Below are 25,920 nucleotides of genomic sequence, written 5' to 3'. Positions count from 1 at the left end.
CCTTAGAAACAAAAAAACTAAAACTACTTTCGTTTTCCTTTATGAGAAATAGATGAGAGGGGAATAAGGAGACCAACCTCTGTCTTGTGCTTGGTTCCTTGCTCGATTCCTCTCCCTTTTGATAGGTCTTCGCCACTCGCTACCTCGTCTACCCAGCTTCAAAGAGCACCTGTAGAATCAAAGCATCATAACACTATCCAAGAACATAGATCTATTATCATAAACAATATAGGACCAGATATATATTGACCACACAAATGCATATAGCATTAATCATACAAGAATGTGGAGGAATAATTGAATAGCTTTATTGATAATCAAGAAAGAGCAAAGAGGATTACAACCGATTGTTCTGACCCAGCATCATCCTCTCAGCAAGAAAGCCCTTCTTCACCTCCTGAAAAGCTTAGATCACCCAACACTATGATATTTCACCAAGAAACCAACAACACTTCCTTACAAGATACAAAATTCCAGCCTCTGGATCTCTGGGATGAGGGATCCATATATAGATGTTTGCAAGGGAGGTGAGTCAGCTTCTGAGATTTGATTAGTGTCCTCTCTCTGATAGTTCTTGATTCCACTTGGAGATTGATGATCTCTTACTCATCCCTGGGCGAATGCAGAGAGGCAAGTGTCACAGGAGAAGTTTCTGGAAGATTCCATGATCCTCCACCTTGCAGATTGACCCTGCCATTTGTCCACTCTCGCCCATCGCACCCCATAGAAGGGATTTTCAACATGCATCGCACCTACTGTGTGTATTCAAGTGGGATGCAACGCACTTGGACCATGGAGCAGTTGAAATGGTCCAGTTTTGACTAGTTCTGAGTAGTTTTTCATGGAGAACTTCTAGGAGATGCTGTAATCAGTTGACCTTGTTCTTTTAGGGGTTGGAACAACACCTTTAGGGACTTAGGAGCCCTTGGTTTATGGACATTTATGATTGGGGTTGCAGTGCCCAAAAATGTCTATAACAGCTGCCCCCTAAAGCATGAGGTCGTTAATCTTTTGATGTCAGGTGAAATGCTTTATCATGAGGATCCGAAGTTTTTTCAAGCTGGAAGGCGACCTGTAATAAGATACAACACAATACATTATCTTCATAATATTTTCATGATCTAACTGAGGCGGGCATTCCCATGCTCAGCTTTATAAATTCATTTTCATGTACATGAGACAGACAATCGTCTGAGTGTAGACTGATGATTCTGGTAGAGCCATCATCCCTTAGATTGGATGATTATCTATGCAGCAGTGATGTACATTTGATGTTTTTATTTTCCTGAATATATATCGCAGCCTGGATGGATGAAACTAGATCTGGGGTCTTCAATCTCGTTCGATCTTTACTCAAAGTACAAGTTGATCCATGTGAGAAATGTTCTAGAGTCGAGCATGGAAAGACATCGCCTGATTACCAGCCAATGATGTAAGCTGTTAACAGGCGCAAGAGGAATCACCAATAATGATGATGACCCTCAAGGTACTATAGTACAATTCACGTGGTGTGAATAAGGGACTTGGCGTCGAACACCACGCAAAATCTTTCGGTCGAAGGCCATTGATGTAAACCTGTCGCCGGAAGTGAGAAACTTGCCATTGAGGCATGCAAGCTTCAAAGTACTGAAAGGGTTGTTCCTAGATCGACTTCTTGGATAATGAGTTGATGTCAAGCGATCCGTCATAGGAGGGCTTAGTGAATCCCACATCAATGACATGGAACGGAGCAAATGATTTTAATGGAGGTGAAAACGATCTGGTGATATAAGGTTCAGGGTGGCGGTCATGAAAGAATGGAGCGTAAATGTATTGCAGCGGATGAGACACAGGTGAATTCTCTGAGTGACTTCTCTTGAACATATCGGCGACACTAACATGATGGATTGGTAGCATTAACCCCAAATATGGATGGTGTGACGGTGTTAGCCTCCTGTTGCAACAGGTGTTCATCTTTCATGATTGACATTTTTACATGCCAAATATGTCATCTTTCATGTTGCAAGGTTCCATATTTCCAGAAGAGGCCAAAGAAAAGGCCATGAAAGTGTGCCAGTCCAAGTGCCACTGTTGTATTCCAATTTTGATGACTTAACCATTTTTAAAGAATGTTCTGTAAAAGGGAAGTCCAAACAGCTTAATCTTGGCTTCCCTAGGTTTCAATTTCTTGTTTTAGAATGTAGAGAATTGTTATCTGTCCAAACAGCTTAATCTTGGCAGATTTGTAGATAGGTAGAGAATCAAAGGAGCCCAACTGCTTAATCTGGGCCCTTGGCAGAAATAAGTGTAGATTTAGATAGGAGGACAGTCAAAAGAAAAATTGTAAAGCTGGGTCTGCAAGTCTAAGTGCACCCAAACCAAAAAGAATAAAAAATGTTAGGTGACTAGGCTGGGTAGGTAGCTGTGTGGTTGCAGAATCGTGGCTTGTGATCCATTTCATGTTTTCAAGTGTCATATTTTTTCAGATCACAAGTTGGAGGTACTTTTGCATTTGGAGGAGCTCAAGCTGGACATAACTAACTCCCCCTTCTTCTTCTTTCCCAAATCACTTACTAACTTCCCTAAAGAGGTCAAGATCTGCTTGATTCCTCTTAGTTTCATCATTTTCCATTATATTTGCCTAAGTAAAGGTCCTCTTTGCTTAGGAGTCCTGTTGTTTCACTCTATGAGTCACTTTTCCCCCAAAATAGCCTAAGGTCACATACTTAGTGCTTTCTGGTCACCTCCATATTAACTACTAATTCTATTATACAGCTCCCTATCTATCTCCCCTTCCCCTACTAAAACTATGTATAAAATTCCCCTATATACATATTCCCCATTCCCGGCACTATAGCCCTATTGTATAAGTTTTGGGAAATAACAGTCCATCTGGGGCTGTTAATTAGCCCATCTGTGTCCTGGAGTTACTCTGACATCTGGTCAGAATAAGAACCAGTTCCCCTAAGTCCTAACCCTGAAAAACCTATTTTTCCGCCTTTATTCTAAAGTTTTGCCTCTAAATATCTACCCCGGTGGGCAAAACCCGCAAAAAACCACTTTCCTAATGTTTTAAACCCCCCCGCCATACAAGAAATTAAATAAACGCGCCATGGGCCCTGTCCCTTATCCCTCCATCGCCTCATCCATGCTGTCGGCCGTCCGATCGTTCACGCCCAAGATCTACGGTGGGCGGGCCTCCTCATATCCCAAGCCGCCGATGTTTAGCGTCCGGGAGATGGGCCGTTTTCCCACCATACTCTCGCCACGCGTCGCCCTCCCGGGTGTGGCGGAGCCCCCTCCTCCCAAACCACTCCAGTGCAAAAGCAATCCACCCGAAATTGCCAAACCGCCCTCCCTGGGTGACGTCAGCGCCGCGTCCTCTGCCTAGTGACGTCATCCTACTGCATCATCAACCTGCGTCAGCCTCCTGCCATCGCACTGCCAAGTCACCCTACCACATCACTGCCACCATGTCAATGCCACGTCACCCGCCGTACTGCTGACGTCACCCTGCTGACATCATCATGCTGACGTAATCTGCCGTACTGGGTCCCACCTGCTGACATCATCACTCAAAAAGGCGCGAAAGGCTAAAATCGTGCTTAGGAAGCCCGGATTCAAATTCTGAGGCAGTTTTTCATGCGTGATTAGCGCCTAGCTATGGGAAATGGGCCAAAATGGAAAGCCCCTCATGGCGCAGCCCCCAGTAAGCCCGAAAGGCGCAGAATGACCCGTTTTTCTTCGCGAAGCATTCAGAAAGGAGCAAAAAACAGTTCTAAAGGAAACAGAGGGCCGAACAGCAGCCATTAAATATTGATTTGACAGTTTCAGTACCACAGCACAACGAAGAAGCGGCAAAGAGTATCAGTGAAGATTTTTTAGGGGCTGGAAGCAGCTGAACATTAATGAGCCCCCCAGCAAAGTCAAATAAAGTGGTGTAAGCCCATCCAAGCTCTCAAATCACAGTTAAGGCTTTTTAATGCCGCCGAATAGCAATGGAGCAGAGACCCGTGCACAGTTATTGCAGAAACAGTTTTGATACGACTGCCCTCAGCGCAGCTCAAAGATATTTCCTTGCATTTATTTCTGGATAGGATTAGGTTAAAGTAATCATTTTTCTTTCAGACCTGTTTAGGTCAGCCGTAATAGACAGTTTTGGATAATTTTCCCTATATATACCACCCTTTGTATTGTTTTGAAGGGTTGGTTGGTTGAGAATTTTCAGAAGAGACTCGCACTGGATATCCAAGATGTTTTACTTAATCAAAGATTGCTGAAAAGCTTTGGAGGAATGACTGTCTGCTCTGTGTCTAATGGTCTGAAGAATTGAATGTGGAATTTTTGTGCTGCAATATGAATCAATAAGTGTTTCTTACCTCTGTTATTCCAATTTCACATATGCTTAAGTCACAGAACAAAGGATTGGTTCAGAATTTGCTTAGCCGCACTCTATGCTCCGTTTCTGTGGTTTCTTAATGTTTTCTTCTTGAATTAGGCATAAATATGAATTCTGTTATGGCTCATGTTTGACCTATTTCACATATGAACGACTGTTATCTAGGAATTCTTAACTGCTCCTAGATAGGGCTCATTTGTCTCCTTTCTGCTAACCTGAGTGAGAGATTCTTAATTGCCTCTCATTCCTTAGCCTTTAATCCATCTTTTTACCTCGAATGATTGTTTCATATGCAGCTAGCTTGCTCCATATTCCTTCTTGTGACCAAGAAAACGCACCAACAGTCTTACTCCTTGACTCCACGCCCAATGGTTCTAAAACTTTCATGCTATCCCTGCCTCTTTACCTGAAAGTATCATCCTTCCCACCGAAAAACAAAACGAAATCCCTTAACTCAATAACTAGCCTAAAAACATTATCAAAAAAGCTAAATCCGAAAGAGAGATCCCTCTCTGATTGCAGGTGGGCTAGAACCTGCAGTCCAAAGATTGGCCTGTGGTTACCTCGGCTGTATCCTTTTGATGCCAACCAAAAGGACAACCTGAGTGATAACATAATGGCGACTCCACTGGGGACAAATCGATTTTCTAATTGTTGTATATTCCTTAAAACTACAGATGAAGCCTGAATAGCAGCCAGGAAGCCTTTGAAACTGTTTTTGCTTTGCATTAGCAGAAGTAAATAAAAGTTGTTTTAGTCAATCTTCATGCTAGTTTTAGGCTATAGACAGCTATTCCAAAATCAGATCGGTTCCTTGCTAATTCTACAAACGTTCGCAGAAAAGTACAAAAAAAACAAATTCAGAAGCTGGCTCCCAAGAAGAATCCTCGTTACACAAGGTCAAATCCAGACCCAAATGCCCCAGCTGCTTTTGAAAATCCGAACTTAATCCCAAAGATCCTTAGGAAGCAAGAAAGACAAGAAGGTTTTGCTGATTTGAGTACTAAAACAGCTCACCCAAGCTATGTTCCAACTCCTGTCAAGGTTTTATTTCGTTCAACCCCTGCTTCCCTTGGTTCAGCATCCACATCTCAAAGCACTCCTTCCACACCTTCATTCACTGCACATACCACTACTACCACTACTGATGTCCCAGTTGTTCCATTTATCCCTGTTGTTCCAGTTATCCCTGTGAATATGGCTAATAGATATGCACCCCTGCAACTACCTACTAATCCTGGGGCCTTGCCTCAAGATTACCAAACTAAAATCACATATTTTGATAGTACTGGTCCTTGCACAGCCCTAAAGCATACCAAGAAGATGCAAGACTATTTTGAGAACTACGAGATAGATGATGACAGCGTAAGAATAAAAATTTTGTTCAAAGTTTAACAGGTGATGTAAGAACCTGGTTCAGATCACTTGCTGCAAATTCTATAACCACTCCGGATGAGCTTTACCAATCCTTTACGAACAGATGGGAGAAAACGAAAGACCCCTTGCACATACTAGCTGAATATGATACAATTAAAAGAGGTCCTCAAGAGACTGTTTTGGAGTACTGTGCAAGGTTCAATAATGTCTATAATGCAATACCATAGAACTTAAGACCACCCCCTGATCTTGACTTGTATAAATTCCCTGATGGATTCGACCCGGATATGGCATATCAGTTAAAGGAAAGAGCCCCTCAAACCCTTGCAGACATGCAAAATGTTGTTGTTAGCGTAGAGGCCAACCTAATTGCCAAAAGAAACAGAGCTAGAATGGAAAGAAGAACCACCTTTAAGGAAGAACCCTCAGCCTTAGAGCAAAAGCTTGATGCTATTATCAGTGGCATGCAAAGGCTGGGAGACAGAGTAGAGAGTGTTGAGAGGAAATCATCTTGGGAAGGACAACAGTCCAATACCATAAGGAACCAAAATTTCAGGAAAACGCAGAACACAAATGCTGGTAGGTCTAGTCCAGACCATGATGTAAGGCCCCCTTTCCAAGAAAACTATGCTGAGGAATCCACTTCTAGTGAACCCATAGAAGACACTCACATGAATCTGATGGATCTAAAGGGTGAGCATCAAACCTTTCTGTCCCAAGAAGACCAAGATAAACATGACTTTAATCAATTCCACACTAAGTCAGGTGAGTCTTTTGATTTTAAACAAGGTTATGATACTGCTGTGTATGAGGTCCACAAACAATATAAACTGAGAACTAGGACCATTGACATTTATGAACCTAGCAAACCAAAGGATGGCAAATAGCCCAACAAGACTAAAAGCAAGGCTGTTATAACAGAACCAGCTGATATACCTGTCCCAAACCCGCATCAAGTAACTGTAGAAGACATAACAGAAATGCAGCCTTCTATTGATCAGCCTCTGCCACCCTCTTCCTCGGAAGAAAATTCGAACAGCGTTCCAAAAAGCCCTCCTAAAACTGAAAAACCGCAAGCAATTACTTCCCTTAGCACTGACAAACAAGAGGAAATCTCTGATACTCCACTGGAAAAAGGAAAGCCTGCCTCTCACAATGCTAAAACCCAATATGAAAAATCATTTAACTTAGAAGCAGAGATTGGAAAACTTAAGATATCCATCCCCCTCTCAGAACTTGCCAAACATGATGTGTATAGGCAACAAATTCAAAGATCACTTCAAATCCCAGAGAATAAAGATGATGTAAATGTTTTAGATGATACCCCTGAATTGTTGTTTGGTCCAGAAGTTAATGGAAAATCAACATATGGACCTATTCCACCCTTTTATGTCAGTTTGCATATACATGACAAAGTTTTGCACAACGCTATGTTTGATTCAGGAGCGTCGCACAATCTTATGCCCAAAGCAGTTATGGAGAAACTAAATCTTGATATCACAAGGCCCTACAAAGATTTATTCTCATTTGACTCAAGTCAAGTCAAGTGTTTAGGCCTCATCAAAGACTTGTGTGTCTCCTTAGTCCAATATCCTAACAAGACCATCCTCATGGATGTGGTGGTGGCTGACATCCCACCAAAGTACGGTATGCTCCTATCAAGATCATGGGGAGCAAAGCTCCAAGGATCCCTTCAATTAGACCTCTCCTATGCCACTATTTCAGTCTTTGGGCAACCAAAGAGATTGTACAGAGAAACACTGATGAAATATGTGGTAAGTAGTGAGAGCAAGCCTGAAAATTTTCCCATTTACTCAATCCATTCCGATATGGATTCTTTTATTTTGTTTAATGATGAAACAGGTCCTCCCACTGATGATGAGCCGCTGGCTCTAGAACAAGACACACACATCAATCAAGAATCAGTTGCCCATACTGATGAAACTGTCAAAACAGTTAATGCAACCAGCATACAAGAAGAACCTCCCCAAACAGTAGGTTCAAATCTGACCACTGCAAGAATGACTGAAACTCTTGATACTAACCACAAGCAAGAAATCACATGGTATTTAGAGTTTGACGGCTCTGTTAACAAGTTAGGAGCAGGGGCAGGTGTCTGGATTCACAACACACATAACAGCCATGCAGAAGGCCATGCCTACAGACTAAATTTCAAATGCACAAATAACATGGCAGAGTATGAGGCTCTGCTTTTAGGCCTCAAACTGCTCAAAGTTGTAGGAGCTACAAAGGTGTCTATTCTAGGTGACTCTGATTTAATCATACAACAGATGAAAGGTAACTTTGTTACCAATGACAATAGAATGAGAGCCTATAGGACTGCAGCCACTGATGTACTCAATGCATTCACTGAATCCAAGCTTGCCAAAATCTCAAGAGATCATAACATTCATGCACACAGCCTAGCCACTTTTTCTAGTACATGCAAGCTTCCCTTTGAGGCAAATCACCACTTAACTGCTGAGATAAAACATAGGCCTGCTATCCCAAATAATGTTAAAGATTGGCAAGTGTTCGAGAATGATGCCCAGATTAACAATTTCCTTACTCTTGACCATGAGTTTTCAAATATTAACATTGACATGGATGCTATGATGGATGAACAACAGCAAACAAATGAAAATCAGCAGGCTGTAACAGCTGTAACAGCCAAACAAATCCTAAACCCAACTGTTTTTGACAATACAAACATAGAAGAGCTGAAACAGATGCATTCGGAGGAAATTTCCAAAACAGAGGAAAAGATCATTGACTTAAAGGATAAATTTTTGCCTGTTGGCCTAACTCCATTAGAAGACATGTTTGATGCAAATGATGTTCCAAAAAAACCAAAAATGCAACCATTGAATTCTGATATAGAGGAACACAACATTGGGACAGCAAAAAATCCAAAAATGATCAAACTGTCCAAAAATTTGCCACCTGATCAAAAGCCCAAGTATATTGATTTATTTAAAGAATTCCAAGATGTATTTGCTTGGAGTTATGAGGACTTGAAGTCCTATGACACCTCAGTAATTCAACACACCATTCCCTTAAAACCAAACCAGAAACCCTTCAAACAGAAACTGAGGAGGATCAATCCCATGCTTCTCCCTTTGATTGAAAAGGAAGTGAAAAGAATGTTTGAAGCAGGTATCATAGCACCCATCAGATTTTCTGAATGGGTATCCAATCTTGTTCCTACAAGAAAGAAGACAGGTGAAATTAGACTTTGTGTAGATCTGAGAAATTTAAACCAAGTCTCCCTAAAAGACCACTACCCATTGCCCAAAATGGATCATATCCTACAAAGAGTAGTGGGGTCATCTAGAATCTCTTTGCTAGATGGCTTCTCAGGTTTCAATCAAATACTTGTTCACCCGGATGACCAAGACAAAACAGCCTTTACCACACCGTGGGGAACATTTAAGTATGTGAAGATGCCATTCAGACTTAAAAACGTTGGTGCTACCTTTCAAAGGGCAATGGATATTGCATTTTCCAAAGAAATACATGATTTCCTAGTTGTATATCTTGATGATTTAACCCCTTTCTCTAAATCTGATCAAGAGCACCTGAAACATTTGAGGCAAATATTCATGACATGTAGGAAATATGGCATTTCCTTGAATCCCAAGAAGTCTCTCTTTGGCCTTGAAGAAGGCAAATTACTTGGCCACATCATATCAAAGGATGGGATTAGAATTGATCCTGAAAGAATCCAAGCCATCCTCCAAATCCCATATCCAAGAAACATAAAAGAGCTCCAAGCATTCCTTGGAAAGATCAATTTCCTAAGGAGATTTATTCCAAATCTAGCCGAGCTGATAAGACTATTGAGCAACATGTTAAAAAAGGATGGCAAGTTAAAATGGTCTCTTGAAACCAAGCAGGCCTTTGAGAGTATAAAATCTGCCTTAACCCAAACCCCTGTCCTCACAAGTCCACAATTTGACAAAGATTTTATCATTTTTTCTTTTGCATCTGATCACACTATAGTTGTTGTCCTGTTGCAAAAGGATCAACAGGAAAATGAAAAGCCAATTGCATTTTTCAGCCGAGCCTTAAGAGATGCCCCTTTGAAGTACCCAATCATGGAAAAGTAGGCCTATGCCCTTGTTAAGGCCATTAAGGATTTCAGAGTGTACATTTTATATTCACATGTGATTGCCTATGTCCCAAATGCTGTTGTAAAAGACATACTAACCCAAGAGGGATTAGAAGGCAAAAGAGGCAAGTGGATTGCAAACATCCTTGAGTATGACATAGAAATAAAACCAACCAAGCTGATAAAGGGACAAGGTTTAGCCAAACTGATGTCTGAAACAAACTTTCAAGCTTTAGACATTAACTAGTTGGACAATGAACAGGAGCTGGCGACTCCACAGATCAGTGACACCTTTTTGCAATCTCCATGGTATTTTGATATAGTACTGTTAAACATGTTTTCTCCCCCAGGATTGTCCAGAACCAAGAAAAGATTTTTGAAAATGAAGGCTTTAAAGTTTTGTGTTATAGATGGTGCATTATTTTGGAGAAATCATGAAGGCATATTGCTTAACTAATTAACCATGAATGAAACTAACAATGTCATGAAAGAATTCCATGCAGGTGACTGTGGAGGACATCTATATTGGAAGTCCACTGCTGATAAAATTTTAAGGGCTGGTTTCTATTGGCCCTCTCTTTTTGCAGATGTAAAGAATTTTTCCATGTCATGTCACAAATGCCAAATCTTTGAGGGCAAAAGAAAGTTGTTGCCCTTGCCCTTGAAACCCATCTCGACCGAAAACCTTTTCAACAATGGGGTATTGACTTCATTGGAGAAATCCATCCCTCTTCCTCAGGCCAGCACAAGTGGATCCTTGATCCAGGTGGATATTGGTGGCCACCTGCCAGGTCCACCTGGACCCCCACCATTGTCTTTCTCAGCATTTTCAGTTTCCTTAATTGTAGCACAGTTTACTATTTTTAGCAGTTTTTCGGGTCCTGAACTTCCGGAGCCGTTTTGAGGCCCTAAACGAAGTTTTTTTGGAATTCTGGGGCGACCGAGCCCTATGTTTCCTCCCAAAGTGGTAGTACTCGGATAGATCTTTCTAACGAGCTATCGTACGCGTCAAACGGAGATCGTATGCCAAAGTTACGACCCCGGGAAATTGATGTACCAATTTACCCAAACGGGGCCCACAATTTGGCGTTTCATCTTCTAGGGTTAGGTTTCGGTATGTGAAGGGTTTTCCATTGTTTCTCAACAATAAATAGGCCTTCGAGCCTCATTGTAATACAGTTCAGAACAGTTCAGAGGCATGTAGCCATCACATCTCTTCTCAGAGATAAGCTACCATCGCCCTAGCTAGTTTATTGCCATTTCTGTTTGTAAGCATATGTCAGTATTTTCCATTAATGAAATGAAGTATTATTTCCGCTGCATCTTTGTGTATATGGTTATCTCTGTAATTTGTTGCGTTCCTGCTTAAATATGGATCAGTGGTATCAGAGCGGTCTGCTTTTTCTCTGTTTTTCTTTGCATGTCCCCAACAAGGTCGGGATATAAGGAGTTAGGGCTTGAACTGGTTGAACCTTTGCAAGACCAGCCTCGCAAATCCCGATGGCCTCCCATGGCGGACGAGAAGAAAGACGAGGGGGCAGGAGATCCCATCAAAATCTTGCTCGAAGAAGCGCTCGAGCGACAACGGAACGCGATGATGGACAGCTTTGCGCAGATCTTTCAGCGGCTACCCAGAAGCAGCGCATCGGCTTCCAGCAGCTCCTCTGGAAACGCCACACCCTTTAAGGTACAAGTTAATTTTGAAATCCCCATATTCGAGGGTCAGATAGACGCCGATGCCGTAGATAAATGGTTAAATCTGCTAGAGGGTTATTTTTCTGTTCATGAATTTTCGAGTCGGGAAAAGATTGTTTTTGCTCTTCTCAAAGCAGCCCCCCACGTCAAGGACTGGTGGGAAACCTACTGCGAGCAGAAGGATGAAAGTACTGGCTCACTATTTTCAGCCGCACCCACCTGGGATTCATTCCGGGATGCCATCAAGGAGCAGTACTACCCTGTCGGAAGCTATGAGGATGAATACATAAAGTGGACCACGCTGCGGCAGGGAAGGGACCAAGATGTGCCGGAGTTCACCAATCTTTTCCATACCCTTTGCACAAAGTTGGGTATCAAGGATTCGGAGCAACATTTGATACTCAAATACCGTGGCTTCCTGCACAAGTACATCCAGGAAGAAATACAGTTCCTAAACATCCCCTCGCTCGGCGCAGCATACAGGTATGCCGTCAAAGTCGAGCAGAAGTTTAAACAAAAGAAGCGAGACTTTGGATCTGCGAATCCAAAGCAGGGGAAAGGTGCCCCTAAACCACAGAACAAAGGACAAAGCCAAGGCGGGACAACCCAAGACAACCAGCTGAAGCTGCAAGCAAAGAGCAACGCCGTGAAGCCGAGAAAGGACACTGGAAAATGGTGCGAGTTCCATAAGAGCTCCACTCACAACACAAGTGAGTGTCGGGCCAAGCAGTCACTGGTGGCTGAGCTAAAGGTTTCAGAATCAGATGCATGTTCCGACTCTGAGTCAGAACCTGATAACGGGTATGAAAAAGGGAAGCAGATCATTGATGCGGATCCCAGCGCCACTGTTGCTACTGCAAAGATCCAGAAAAATGAACCCGAAGATCCAGAGGAGGAGGATCGTCTCTTCCACTCCTAGATGTGGGTCAAGGGCTCCCCGATACAGTTCATTGTTGATAGCGGGAGTCAAAAGAACCTCATTTCGGCAGAGGTCGTGAAGCGGTTGGGCTTACTGACCACAGCACATCCACAACCATACACCATTGGGTGGCTCTACCAAGGGCGAGATCTTCGCGTGAGCCAGCAGTGTCGCCTTCCATACAACATCAAGCCCTTCACGGATGAGGTATTGTGTGACATTGCTCCCCTTGAAGTTTGTGATGTATTACTAGGACAACCATACTTGTGGAAGCGACATGCTGTGTATGAATCAAGGCCCCGTGCTGTTATTATTACATTGGGAAATAAGTTGTTCAGGATACCAGAGGTACCACCACCTGCCGCCATCTCTTTGATTACTGCAAAACAATGCAGTAAGATCATTTCCAAAACCAGGAAATTTGTTTTCCTGATGATACGCCCTCAAGGGAAGAAGAAGACAGTGGCCGCGGCCTCCAAACGAGGTCCCTCTGCATGGCAGCTACAAATGGACAAGATTGTGGAGGAGTACAAAGACATCTTCACCTCCCCGACAGGGGTTCCTCTGCACTGTCAAGTCAAGCACTCCATCGATCTGACCCCAGGTGCACCGCTACCCAATGGACCAATTTATCGGCGCTCCGTTCTGGAGAACGATGAAATCAAGAGGCAGATTCAGGAGCTCCTACAGAAAGGTCACATCCGTCCGAGTTCATCGCCCTGTGGGAGCCCGATCGTGTTGGTACAGAAGAAGGATGGGACGTGGAGACTCTGTATTGACTATCGGGCGCTGAACAAGATCACTGTCCGTAATAGGTACCCGATCCCACGGATTGATGACCTCCTAGACCAACTAAATGGGGCGAAATATTTCAGCAAGATCGATCTGAAGTCAGGATATCACCAGGTACCAATCGAACCCTCAGATGTGTGGAAGACTGCCTTCAAATCCAAGGAGGGCCTCTTCGAATGGTTGGTCATGCCCTTCGGATTGACGAATGCTCCTGCAACCTTTATGAGGCTAATGGATGACATCTTGCGGCCATTCACCAACTCCTTTGTAGTAGTATACTTGGATGACATTCTGATCTTTAGCCAGAGTTGGGAAGAGCACCTCCACCACATCCGACAGGCTCTCCAAACACTGCGGCAACACAAGCTATGTGCCAATTTGGAGAAATACACTTTTGGCATGACTGAGGTCCAGTATCTGGGATACATCATTGATGAACAGGGGGTGCATGTCGATCCAGCCAAGGTCCAAGTCATTCGGGATTGGCCCTCTCCAACCACTCTAACAGAGCTACGCAGCTTTGTAGGTCTTGCCAACTTCTACCGCAGGTTTGTGTTGGGGTTTTCTCATATTTCTTGGCCCTTGAGTCAAGTCACCAAGGGCGGGGCGAAAGCAAAATTCTTTTGGTCTGAATCTCAACAGAAGGCATTCAGGGAGTTGAAGGATCGCCTCTGCATGGCACCAGTGCTCGCGTTACCAGATTTACAACAACCATTTGAGGTCGAGACAGATGCCTCTGACTATGCTATTGGGGCAGTCCTTACTCAACATGGACATCCAGTGGCATATCACAGTGAAACACTTTCAGACACAGTCCGGAAGTACCCCACTTATGATAAAGAGATGTATTCCATTGTACAGGCCTGCCGACAATGGAAGCATTACATTTTGGGGAAGGAAACGGTCATCCACACAGACCACTGACCTCTGCAATTCATACAGACCCAAGGGAAATTGTAGAATGATCGCCATCAGAAGTGGTCTACATACCTGCAATAGTTTCACTTGAATATCAAGTATAAAAAGGGCAGCACCAATAATGTTGCAGATTGCCTCAGTCGACCACCGATCATGGCGCTAACCACCGTGCTCAACTCTTGCAGGCACGAGACTTCTGATTGGCCACTTCTCTACAAAAGCGACCCAGAATTCGGCCACACATACCAGACACTCTTGGAGGGTCGGCAGGTTGCAGATTTTCACCTCCAGGATTCCCTATTATGCCACCTCAATCACCTTTGTGTTCCTTCAAGCGAGCGTGCCAAGATGATTTGGGAAGCACACTACAGTCGGGCTGCTGGGCATTTCGGGGTCGAGAAAACAGTGGCAGTACTGCAAAACTATTTCTATTGGCCGAATCTTCGACAGGATGTTGGGAAGTACATCCGATCATGTACTGCCTGTGCCATTGCCAAACCGACCATTAAGAAGCAAGGCCTCTATACCCCGTTGCCTACCCCTAGTCGACCTTGGGAATCCATCTCCATGGATTACATGTCAGGCCTTCCTTCCACTAAGCATGGAAATGACTGTGTTTTTGTGGTCGTCGACAGGTTCTCAAAGATGGCCATTATGATGGCCTGCAACAAGAATATCACAGCAGAAGCCACTGCTAAACTCTTCTTTGAACGAGTGTGGGTGCATTTTGGGATCCCACAGTCTATCATCTCAGATCGGGACAGTCGGTTTCTCAGCACATTTTGGTCCAGTCTCTGGTCAATGCTGGACACCAAACTCACGAAGTCCACAGCCTTCCATCCTCAAACTGATGGCCAGACAGAGGTTGTCAACAGGATGATTGTGCACATTCTGCGCATGTATAACTCAAAGCATCCACGCACATGGGACGAGAGCCTCCCCTATGTTCAGCACAGCTACAACCGAGCTCTTCACAGCTCCACTGGCCATAGCCCTTTTCAGGTGGGTTTAGGATTCCAGCCACTATGCCCCATTGATGTGGCCATGCCACTTGCAGCTACTCACATGAATTCAGCTCATGTCCAGTCCGAAACAGATAAGGCCACCAGCTTCATTGAGCGCATCCAACATATTCGCCAGCAGGTCCATGACATTCTTGAGAAATCAAATGCCAAGTACAAGCAGCGACATGATCAACACCGGGTGCCACACAAGTTTCAGGTGGGCGACAAAGTCTGGTTGCATTTGCAAAAGGAACGCCTTACTGGAGCCTATCGGAAATTGAGACCACTTCGATATGGTCCTTACACCATTACTAAGGCTATGGGAGACAATGCATTTGAGCTCAGCATTCCCCCATTCCTTGGCCTGCACCCAGTGTTCAATGTGGACCGCCTTCGGCCATACTTTCCACCATTGCTAGACACATCCGACATTGCAGAACAGCTCAAACCCACAGAATTAAATCCAGATTGCATGGAACAAGCTGCAATTGATCGAATCATGGACACACAGATCAAGAACACTCGCCAACAGCATATCCAACTGTATCGAGTTGTCAAAGCAGGCCAACTCCTTCAGCAGGGCAAGTGGCTCACCAGGGAACAAGTTCAGCAGAGGTTTCCTCATCTCATGGAGGAGCTCAACGCAATGGGGACCATTGCTTCCTAAGGGGGGAGGAATGATCCAGGTGGATATTGGTGGCCACCTGCCAGGTCCACCTGGACCCCCACCATTGTCTTTCTCAGCATTTTCAGTTTCCTTAATTGTAGCACAGTTTACTATTTTTAGCAGTTTTTCGGGTCCTGAACTTCCGGAGCCGTTTTGAGGCCCTAAACGACGTTTTTTTGGAATTCTGGGGCGACCAAGCCCTGTGTTGCCTCCCAAAGTGGTAGTACTCGGATAGATCTTTCTAACGAGCTATCGTACGCGTCAAACGGAGATCGTATGCCAAAGTTACGACCCCGGGAAATTGATGTACCAATTTACCCAAACGGGGCCCACAATTTGGCGTTTCATCTTCTAGGGTTAGGTTTCGGTATGTGAAGGGTTTTCCATTGTTTCTCAACAATAAATAGGCCTTCGAGCCTCATTGTAATACAGTTCAGAGGCATGTAGCCATCACATCTCTTCTCAGAGATAAGCTACCATCGCCCTAGCTAGTTTATTGCCATTTCTGTTTGTAAGCATATGTCAGTATTTTCCATTAATGAAATGAAGTATTATTTCCGCTGCATCTTTGTGTATATGGTTATCTCTGTAATTTGTTGCGTTCCTGCTTAAATCTGGATCAATCCTAACAGCCACCGACTATTTCACCAAGTGGGTTGAAGCCATCCCATGTAGGCAAGCCATTACACCATCATTATCCAACTCCTTGAATGCAATATCCTTTCTAGATTTGGCTGCCCCGAGAAGATCATCTCTGACAACGCCACTGCCTTCAAATCCAAAAAGATGATCAATTTTTGCCACCAATTTCATATTACCTTGGGCCACTCTACAGCCTATTACCCTCAAGGTAATGGCTTGGCCGAGTCATCCAGCAAAATCCTTATCAACATCATAAAGAAAGTGCTAGAAGAAAACAAGAAGAACTAGCACAAAAAGCTGGTAAATGCCCTATGGGCAGACAAACTTTCAACGAAGAGATCCATTGGGATGAGCCCTTATGAGCTAGTATATGGCATGGAGGCCAGATTTCCTTCATCCTTGGGCATCCCTACTCTCAGACTGTTACAGGAGATTCAGGCTGAACCAAATGACATCCAACGAAGAATCAATCAGACCATTCATCTTCAGCAAACCAGAGAACAGGTCTATGACAGAGCTCAAACTTTGCAAGAGAAGCTCAAAAAGATGTTTGACAAGAGAGTTAAGGCTGAGGATTTCTACATTGGTGACAAAGTTCTAAGGTGGGACTCACGAAGAGAAGACAAGGGCAAACATGCCAAGTTTGATTTTTTATGGAAAGGGCCATTCGTTGTTTCTGCTGTTTAGGGAAATAACACATATTTTCTCAAATCTATAGAGGGCAGCACTGCTGAAGAAGGCCCTGTTAATGGCCGTATGCTGAAACATTACCATGATCCCTTTTAAGGGATTCAATGCAGCTTTGTATATATCTTTTGTACAGTGATATTTGTATATATCAGCACTTTGTTTTTATTTTTGAATAAGTAGTCCGAATATTAGAGGAGCAGCAGCAAAATTTTGAAGACTCAGACAAAGCAAGTCCTCCATTTCAGATCTCTGTCATTGCATTAACCCCAACAAAAGTTTGCAGCTTGCAGTCTTCAGTCAAACAGTAGCAAAAGAAAGAAGGATTTTTAGTTCATATCAGCAACTGTTTCAAGACCAAGGCTAAAGGAAATACATCAGTTTTGATTTATGTTTTTCAAAGGCAAATGCTCAAGCAACATTATATATAGTATCAAGCACGCAGAAGAAAGCAGGCAGTGCTTCATAGTTCACAGCAATTCAGTTAAGGGAAAGTGTTGTTCTTATTCTGAAGTTTCAATTATCTAACAATCAGCACAAAGAAGTGTTTTCAGTCTACAGCAACAACAGAAGATCAAGGCAGTCTGACCTGCTGTTCTTGGCTTTTCACAAGGAAAAGCCATCCCCAAGTGGAGCCACTGTTAACCTCCTGTTGCAACAGGTGTTCATCTTTCATGATTGACATTTTTACATGCCAAATATGTCATCTTTCATGCTACAAGGTTCCATATTTCCAGAAGAGGCCAAAGAAAAGGCCATGAAAGTGTGCCAGTCCAAGTGCCACTGCTGTATTCCAATTTTGATGACTTAACCATTTTTGAAGAATGTTCTGTAAAAGGGAAGTCCAAACAACTTAATCTTGGCTTCTCTAGGTTTCAATTTCTTGTTTTAGAATGTAGAGAATTGTTATCTGTCCAAACAGCTTAATCTTGGCAGATTTGTAGATAGGTAGAGAATCAAAGGAGCCCAACTGCTTAATCTGGGCCCTTGGCAGAAATAAGTGTAGATTTAGATAGGAGGACAGTCAAAAGAAAAATTGTAAAGCTGGGTCTGCAAGTCTAAGTGCACCCAAACCAAAAAGAAGAAAAAATGTTAGGTGACTAGGCTGGGTAGGTAGCTGTGTGGTTGCAGAATCATGGCTTGTGATCCATTTCATGTTGTCAAGTGTCATATTTTTTTAGATCACAAGTTGGAGGCAGTTTTGCATTTGGAGGAGCTCAAGTTGGACATAACTAACTCCCCCTTCTTCTTCTTTCCCAAATCACTTACTAACTTCCCTGAAGAGGTCAAGGTCTGCTTGATTCCTCTTAGTTTCATCATTTTCCATTATATTTGCCTAAGTAAAGGTCCTCTTTGCTTAGGAGTCCTGTTGTTTCACTCTATGAGTCACTTTTCCCCAAAATAGCCTAAGGTCACATACCTAACTATAACTAGCGCTTTCTGGTCACCTCCATATTAACTACTAATTCTATTATATAGCTCCCTATCTATCTCCCCTTCCCCTACTAAAACTATGTATAAAATTCCCCTATGTACATATTCCCCATCCCCGGCACTATAGCCCTATTGTATAAGTTCTAGGAAATAACAGTCCATCTGGGGCTGTTAATTAGCCCATCCGTGTCCTGGAGTTACTCTAACATCTGGTCAGAATAAGAACCAGTTCCCCTAAGTCCTAACCCTGAAAAACCTATTTTTCCGCCTTTATTCTAAAGTTTTGCCTCTAAATATCTACCCCGACGCGCAAAACCCGCAAAAACCCACTTTCCTAATGTTTTAAACACCCCCCCCTCCCCCCCCGCCATACAAAAAATTAAATAAACGCGCCGCGGGCCCTGTCCCTTATCCCTCCACCGCCTCATCCATGTCGCCGGTCGTCCGATCGTTCACGCCCAAGATCTACGGTGGGCGGGCCTCCTCATATCCCAAGCCGCCGATGTTTAGCGTCTGGGAGATGGGTGGTTTTCCCGCTATACTTGGTGAGCTCCAGTATTGTAGCAATAATGCTACAACTCCTGGAGCTTCATGTCTCTTAATTTTATCAACCCGGTAGTTCGTACAAACTTGGAAGCGACGGTGTTGTATGCACAAGTACTAGCTCTTGTCGCAGCTGTCACTTGGTCAGCTGGCACAAGTCCGCTAGGGCTCAATCCAACTTCTATAGGCTCACAGAAGAAGCTTTATCAATGATGGACGAAAGCTAACTCAAAGAAGACTAATCTACTTGGCAAAAATGAACTGAAAGCAAATCAAAACATGGAAACCCTAGGAAACCCTAATTTAACTAGTCTAACCTCTATGATGCAAAGAATGTGAAGGAAACTTCTACCAATGATGCCATTACTTCTAATAAGTGAAAATGCATGAATCTAATCTACTTGCATCTTAAAAGACATGTTTTTGTATTTTTTCTTTAAGTGGATGAAGTGATTGTGATTTTGTGCTTATTAGGGTTTGGTTGTGCAGATGTGATGCGGAAGGAAGGAAAGCTTGGGAAAGGTTGGGGAGGCTAGGAGAGGTCCCCAGAGATCCTTAGCATCAGTCCACAGAGGTTCCTCATGTTCAAAGGCTCAGCAACCGAGTGAGTGGCCTCCTACAGGATGTCTGCAGGGGATTCTACAGGAAACGCAAGGGTTTCTACAGGAAGTCTACAAATTGCTACAGGATGACCTACCGTGGGTGTTTGAAGTGATGGTGGAGTGATGGAATGGTAGGGGGAGATGTGCAAGGTAGGAATAAAGCTGGTGATGGCTCAGGAGCAGAGGAATCAGATGGAGGAAGAGTGTATGCAGTGGGTTGATGATTGGAAGGATGGGATCAATGAAAGTTGAAGGAGATGGAGCTATGTGGGAAATGAGAGAGTTGGAGGGTAAATGCGTAAGACAGAGGTTAAATAGGACTTGAGGATAGATCAAGAAGAAGAAGGAGAAAGCGGATTGAGAAGGAGCAGCGTAAATGAAACAAATGACTTATGCATCAAAACGAGAAATTCATTAACCTATGACTGTGCCATGAAACCTATGAACAGAAATGGAAAACAAGAAATGAAACCTATGCGTGGAAGTGAAGTGTGGAAGTATAGTTCGATGTAAAAAATGCATGGATGGATATTCAATGAAAACGTTTATGTTGCAGCTTGCATGGAAATGAGAAGAACTGCTTTTCTTTTTGGTGGTTGGTCATGGACTGCACCCCAATCCCTAACAGAGGGATGGCAGTGAGCCTTTACAACCTTTTTGCTGGAGCTCCAAGAGATTATATCTATCCTCCTATCAAACTTAAGCAACTGAAAGCAAATCACCATAAACTAGTCCTATCTATGCTCATGAAAACGACTAAATTAACAAACTGTAAATTCGAATTGCATGTGAAAATAAACAAACTCAAAGTGCTGGAACGAAATGCAAACACATTACAACACTGAGGAGATCTATTGCTCTCAGGTTGGGCCCTAACCTGAGAGCTATAGCTCCTTGAGAAAACTCAGAACTAGATCAAAATCTGCCTTCTTTATTCATAATCTGATGTCATGCCAAATTGGCTTACAAAAAGGAACAAAGACTGAGCTCTAGCTCGTACTTTCCAATTACAAGAGTAATGCCAAGGTTCAAAAAGCTTCTCTGTAAGGCTACGGCCTCAGTATTTATGCAAAAACGATCATCCAACAGATGTCCTTGATTTTAGGAGCTCAGCTGTCCAACTAAAGTTTAACTGCTGATCCTGTAGGACAGTCATAACTACTTTTCCTGTAGAACAGTTATAACTGATGTTCTTGTAGAACAGCTGGCTGCTTCTAAGCTCGGTGGGGAGATGGATTGGAGCTCGGAGTTCTTGGTGGGAATCACGAGGAAGGTCCCCAAGACCGTGGACATCCTCTCCTAAAAACCAGCAGTGCCACCTCATTGTCTCCTTGTCTCCTTTTTCGTTGTCTTTTTCTCCCTTTTAATGCCAAAAACCTGAAAGCATCATGCATTAGTCACGTAGATAAAATGTCTACCCTTCTTCCTACAAACAACACGAATAAACTAAGAAATGCATGCATAAGCAGTAAAAAGTGAATGGTTTGAGCAAAGCAAGTAGGCCAAATGAGCCCAAATTATACCAAAAATTGGGGCTCATCATCACCCCCAGCTAAACTATTTGCTCATCCTTGAGCAACTTTTCCCTGGCTCCTCGTCTTTGGCCGAGAACTAGAGCCCGGAGCACACTTTTCCTCCCCTGATTTTGGTGGTTCTGCCTTTTCTGCCGAGGGTGGCGCTTCTTCCTTTCCCGTTTTTGGTGGCCCTGCCTTTGCTGCCCCTGGTGGTGACGAAGGTGATGCTTCCTTCCCCTTTCCTATTTCCTTGAGCCGGGCTTCGGAAGGCGACTAGCCTATTTTTTGTGTCCAGGAAGTTATTTTTGGGCTCCCCTTTTCGGGGGTGGCTGATGTTTTAGAGGGGGTTCTTGCACTGGGCGAAGTAGGGACGTCCCCTGAAGTGGTTTGGCTGCTGGGTGGAGGCTGTGGCTTGCCCGTGGTCATCCTCTTGCTTCTCCTGGCTTCAGATGGTAGAGGGGTCTCCCTCTCCCTTTTCTCCTTCGGTTATGGAGGTGTACTGAGGGCAGCCAGTGCCGCTGCTGCCTCCTTTTCGAGAATGCCAGCCTTCTCTTTCTTGTGTTTTTCTCTCTCAGAGCTCCTTGTAGAGGGCCCCTCCTTTTCAGATTTCGGGCTTCCTGTGGAAGACCCTGCTTTTCCCACTTCCGGGCCTCCGGTAGAAGATTCTTTCTTTCCTGCCGTTGGGCTTCCTGAAGAAGGCCCTCTCTCTGCCTTCAGACTCTCTGTAGGAGGCTGTTTCTCAATGACTTTCGGGCCTCTTGTAGAAGCCCCTTCTCTCTGTCTTCGGGCTTCCTGTAGAAGCCTGTGTTTGCACTTTCGGGCTTCCTGTAGAAGCCTTTGTCTCCGTTTTTGGGCTTCCTGTAGAAGCCTGTTCTCCAACGATTTTCGTGCTTCCTGTAGAATCCTTGGTCTTTGCTTTTGGGCTTCCTGTAGAAGCCTGTTTCTCACTGATCTTCGGGCTTCCTGTAGAAGCCTTTGTCTTTGTTTTCGGGCTTCCTGTAGAAGACTGTTTTTCAATGATTTTTGGGCTTCCTGTAGAAGCCTGAGTTTGTGTTTTCGGGCTTCCTGTAGAAGCTTGTTTTTGCTTTCCTATAGACACAGGTGTCTCCACTTCCGCTTGCTTGCCTGCTTGAGTTTTGCTTTTTGCTTTGGGTGCAGGTGCTGTTGAGGTACTTGGGCTGACGTGGGCCACCTTGGCTTTGTCCATTCTGCTCTTCATCCTCTTTTCCCTTGCTGACAGGATAGGTGTGCCACCTTTTTCTTGGTCCTTCTTTTCCTCATGCTTCTTCCTTTGTTCTTCGGCCACTGCTTCGTGTTCCTCACTGCTAGAGGAACCCGTTTCTTCGATCAACATTTTAATATCCCCATCTTTGGTCAAATTGCGGAAGGATTCCCATGAGAGGGGGACCTTATATGAGTGCAATGCATCTTCCACAAGCAGCTTTATTAACCCATGGTGGGCTATCTGATCAGGTATGCCCTCTCTTAGCTTTGTAGCACACTCCATTAGGGACTGCAGGAGATAATAAGGGATGCTCAGTTTTTGCTCTACAGGAAGGTCAATTCGGTGCCTCAACTCAGTGAGTAGCCGAAAGTGATATGCATACACGATGCTGAACCGGCCTTCACAAGTAATATATTTCATGATTTGCAAACTGACTTCATTCCAAGGTGGTGATAGACTCGTTCTTCTCACCCCGTTTTTATCCTCCGAGAATTCTTCCTCAGGTGGAAAGAATTCCTTCTTTGCCTGCTGACTCAGCTTTCTCTCCTCTTTATCCCACGGCAGACCCATAGGAAGTTCTGTGATCCGACTGATATGTTCAGGGGTGAGTTTGAGGCTTAGACCTCTGAAGTTTACTGTGGCCAGTGTCTGGGATTTAGGCTTCAAAGCCTGCAAGAATTCCTCGGCTACTTCATCATCGTAGCCCTGCAGCTTATCACAAAAAGGCAGCCATTGTGCTCTGGTGAAGAGCTCTACCACTGCCGGGTTTCTCCTTAAGTTAGTTGAATCAGTGGGCTCTCGTCTTATAAACCCACCTGGCATGATGAACACGGTCGTTTTAACTAAAGGTGGCAGATGCAAAAGAGATTTGGTCTATGAAGACAGAGCATGCACATACAAAATTTCAACACAGACTACTTATACCAACATCCTGTAGAACGGTAGCAACGGCACATCAAACAACAATTCCACCAATATCTTTATAACCCGACCGTGGACGATGGTCTTGCCACTTCTAATAACCAGTTACATTAAGAGTTCAGGGTTACCTCCTTAATTGGCCACCTTTTTTCGCAAGACCCCCACTTTATTGTAGATGACTGCGTTCCTGTAGACCGCGTTCTTGTAGAACTGCGCTCCTGTAGAACTGCATTCCTGTAGAAGCCGTGCGCAATTCTCGGGGAGGACTGTAGTTGGCCGCGCTCGCGGTGTGCTTGACCAGCGTTCTGGTAGCCAACAACTCGGCGTATCAAAGTGTAGAGGAGATCAGAATAGCTATCCGAGTTGAAGTGTTGGATGATAAATGCATGCGCATGATTTAGCCGATTGGATTTTGAATCGGCGCAATCCGTGGCGCGGGGGATGAGCTGTCCCTGCCGGACCGTTGGGCGACGTCATCCATCCTCCGCCTGCGTATTCACTTGCTGCTGCATTCATTCCCACAGATTTGCCGCCGCCTTTCCTGTTAAACTTATGCTTCTGATGAGAGTGTTCCCACGTGCATGCCGTTCATTCTCTTTGTCGTGGCCGCCACCCAAACATCCAATTACACTTTAACTAGCCGACGTGGCCAGTCGACTGGCCATACGGCCGCTCAACCATTCAATTTTACGCTTTGCAAACAATTTCAAAGTTAGATTCATGCGATTTGATGGAAGGAAGGGTGGAGACACTTACCTGCGCGGCTGCGCATGATTTTTCCAGTTCTCGGACGACGGTGAGCGGATCTACCTGCTGCGTGCAACTTACACAGACCCGAAAGCTCGTGGGTACAGGCTGCCAACGCTGGAGTGGATGGTTTTGCTTGCATGCGCCCGCGTTTCATTCCGGATGGTGGTGCTGTGAATGGTATCCCCTCGAGCAGGTTGAACTGTTACAGGATCCCCGCGAGGGGTCTCATAACAGTCCTTTCTCCTTGGGTGCATGCTGCACGATGGCGGTTCTGGCTTCTTGATCACAATCCCGGAGCTCTTGATGCATGCGGTATGAGATTCCATCATTTGTTAATCTTTGGAAATGGCTTTCCCGCGAGAACTCATCGATTTTCTTTGTTTGTGCAGGGACTTGGCTGCATGTCGACACAGGTGGTGGAGCATGGTGACAGCAACGTGCAAGGATGCCAACAGAGGTTGCATGCATCCAAACCAATCCATGGTCGCGAAATCTCTTTTTAAGATGAATTCTGGCTGTCCAAAACTCCTACAGGAAGTTTCCTGTAGACACAGAGCTTCCTATAGAAAGTTCGGCCTTCCTGTAGAAAGTCTGCACTTTCCTGTAGAAAACCCGCGCCTTCCTGTAGAAAGACTGCGCCCTCCTGTAGAAAGACTGCGCCTTCCTGTAGAAAGACAGCAGCTTCCTGTAGAAGATTCAAATCATAATAAAATTGCACATACCTTAAAAAACATGGGTGCTCTTGGAGGAGGTACTGATGAGGTTCCTTGACAGCATGATAAGGACCCTTGGCTGTGAGTTGAAGGGCTTCCTCTTCTCCATAGAGCATCTGCAACCTGCAATTTTTACCATATTTTGCTTATTGTGTTTTCCTTTTTTTCTCTTTTTTCTTTTTTTTTTTTTTGAAAGATAACAGGGGCGCCTCAAGGAGGTTTTCACCCGTGCCATCTGCCCTGAGCGCCTCAGAGAGGTTTTCACTCAAGGATCTTTTTCAACCTTTTTTTTTTTTTTTTTTTTTTTGAAAAGCAATAGGAGCGCCTCAATGAGGTTTTCACCCCTACTACCTGCCTTGGGCGCCTCAGAGAGGTTTTCACCCAAGGATCTTTATTTCTTTTTTCCTCTTTTTCCTTTTTTTTCTCTTTTTTTTTTTTTTTTTTTTCAGATATTTTTTCAGGTGTGCCAGAGGCAGAGGCAGAACCCTTCTCTATGACCAATACAGATTTCTCCATAGTTTTGATAAACTCTTGTCTTGAGAGAGGTCTCCTGTAGATCTTCAATCGATGCCCATTGACAAGCATGGGAATGGCTTCCTCATCAATGGTTCGAATGAGGACAGATCCATTGTCATGGCATTTCTCCACTGTATATGGTCCTAGCCATCTGGTTCTCAACTTCCCCTTGAAATCTTTGTATCTGGAATCATACAACAAAGCCCAATCTCCCGGCTGAAATTGCTTGTCATGGAGATGTTGGTCATGCCACACCTTCCTCTGAAGTTGAACCACTTCTGAGTGAAGGAGGGCCTGCATGCGGTGCTCGTCCAGGCCATTCAGCTGCAACAGCCTTTCTTGTTGAGCATGGCTGAGATCTAGGTCCAGCTGAGCTGCCATCCTCAAGGTGTTGTATTCAAACTCAATGGACAGCAAAGATTTCTTCCCATAGACCAGCTCATATGGTGTGAAACCGGTGGTGGTCTTCCAAGTGGTGTTGTAGGCCCATGTGGCTTCTACCAGGCGATCTG

This window comes from Pinus tabuliformis, chromosome 9 (assembly GCF_031772625.1).
Source record: "Pinus tabuliformis cultivar Carrire ecotype Pingquan chromosome 9, CPIR1, whole genome shotgun sequence".
NCBI lineage: Eukaryota > Viridiplantae > Streptophyta > Pinopsida > Pinales > Pinaceae > Pinus > Pinus tabuliformis.
Note: the sequence above shows the minus strand (reverse complement) of the source record.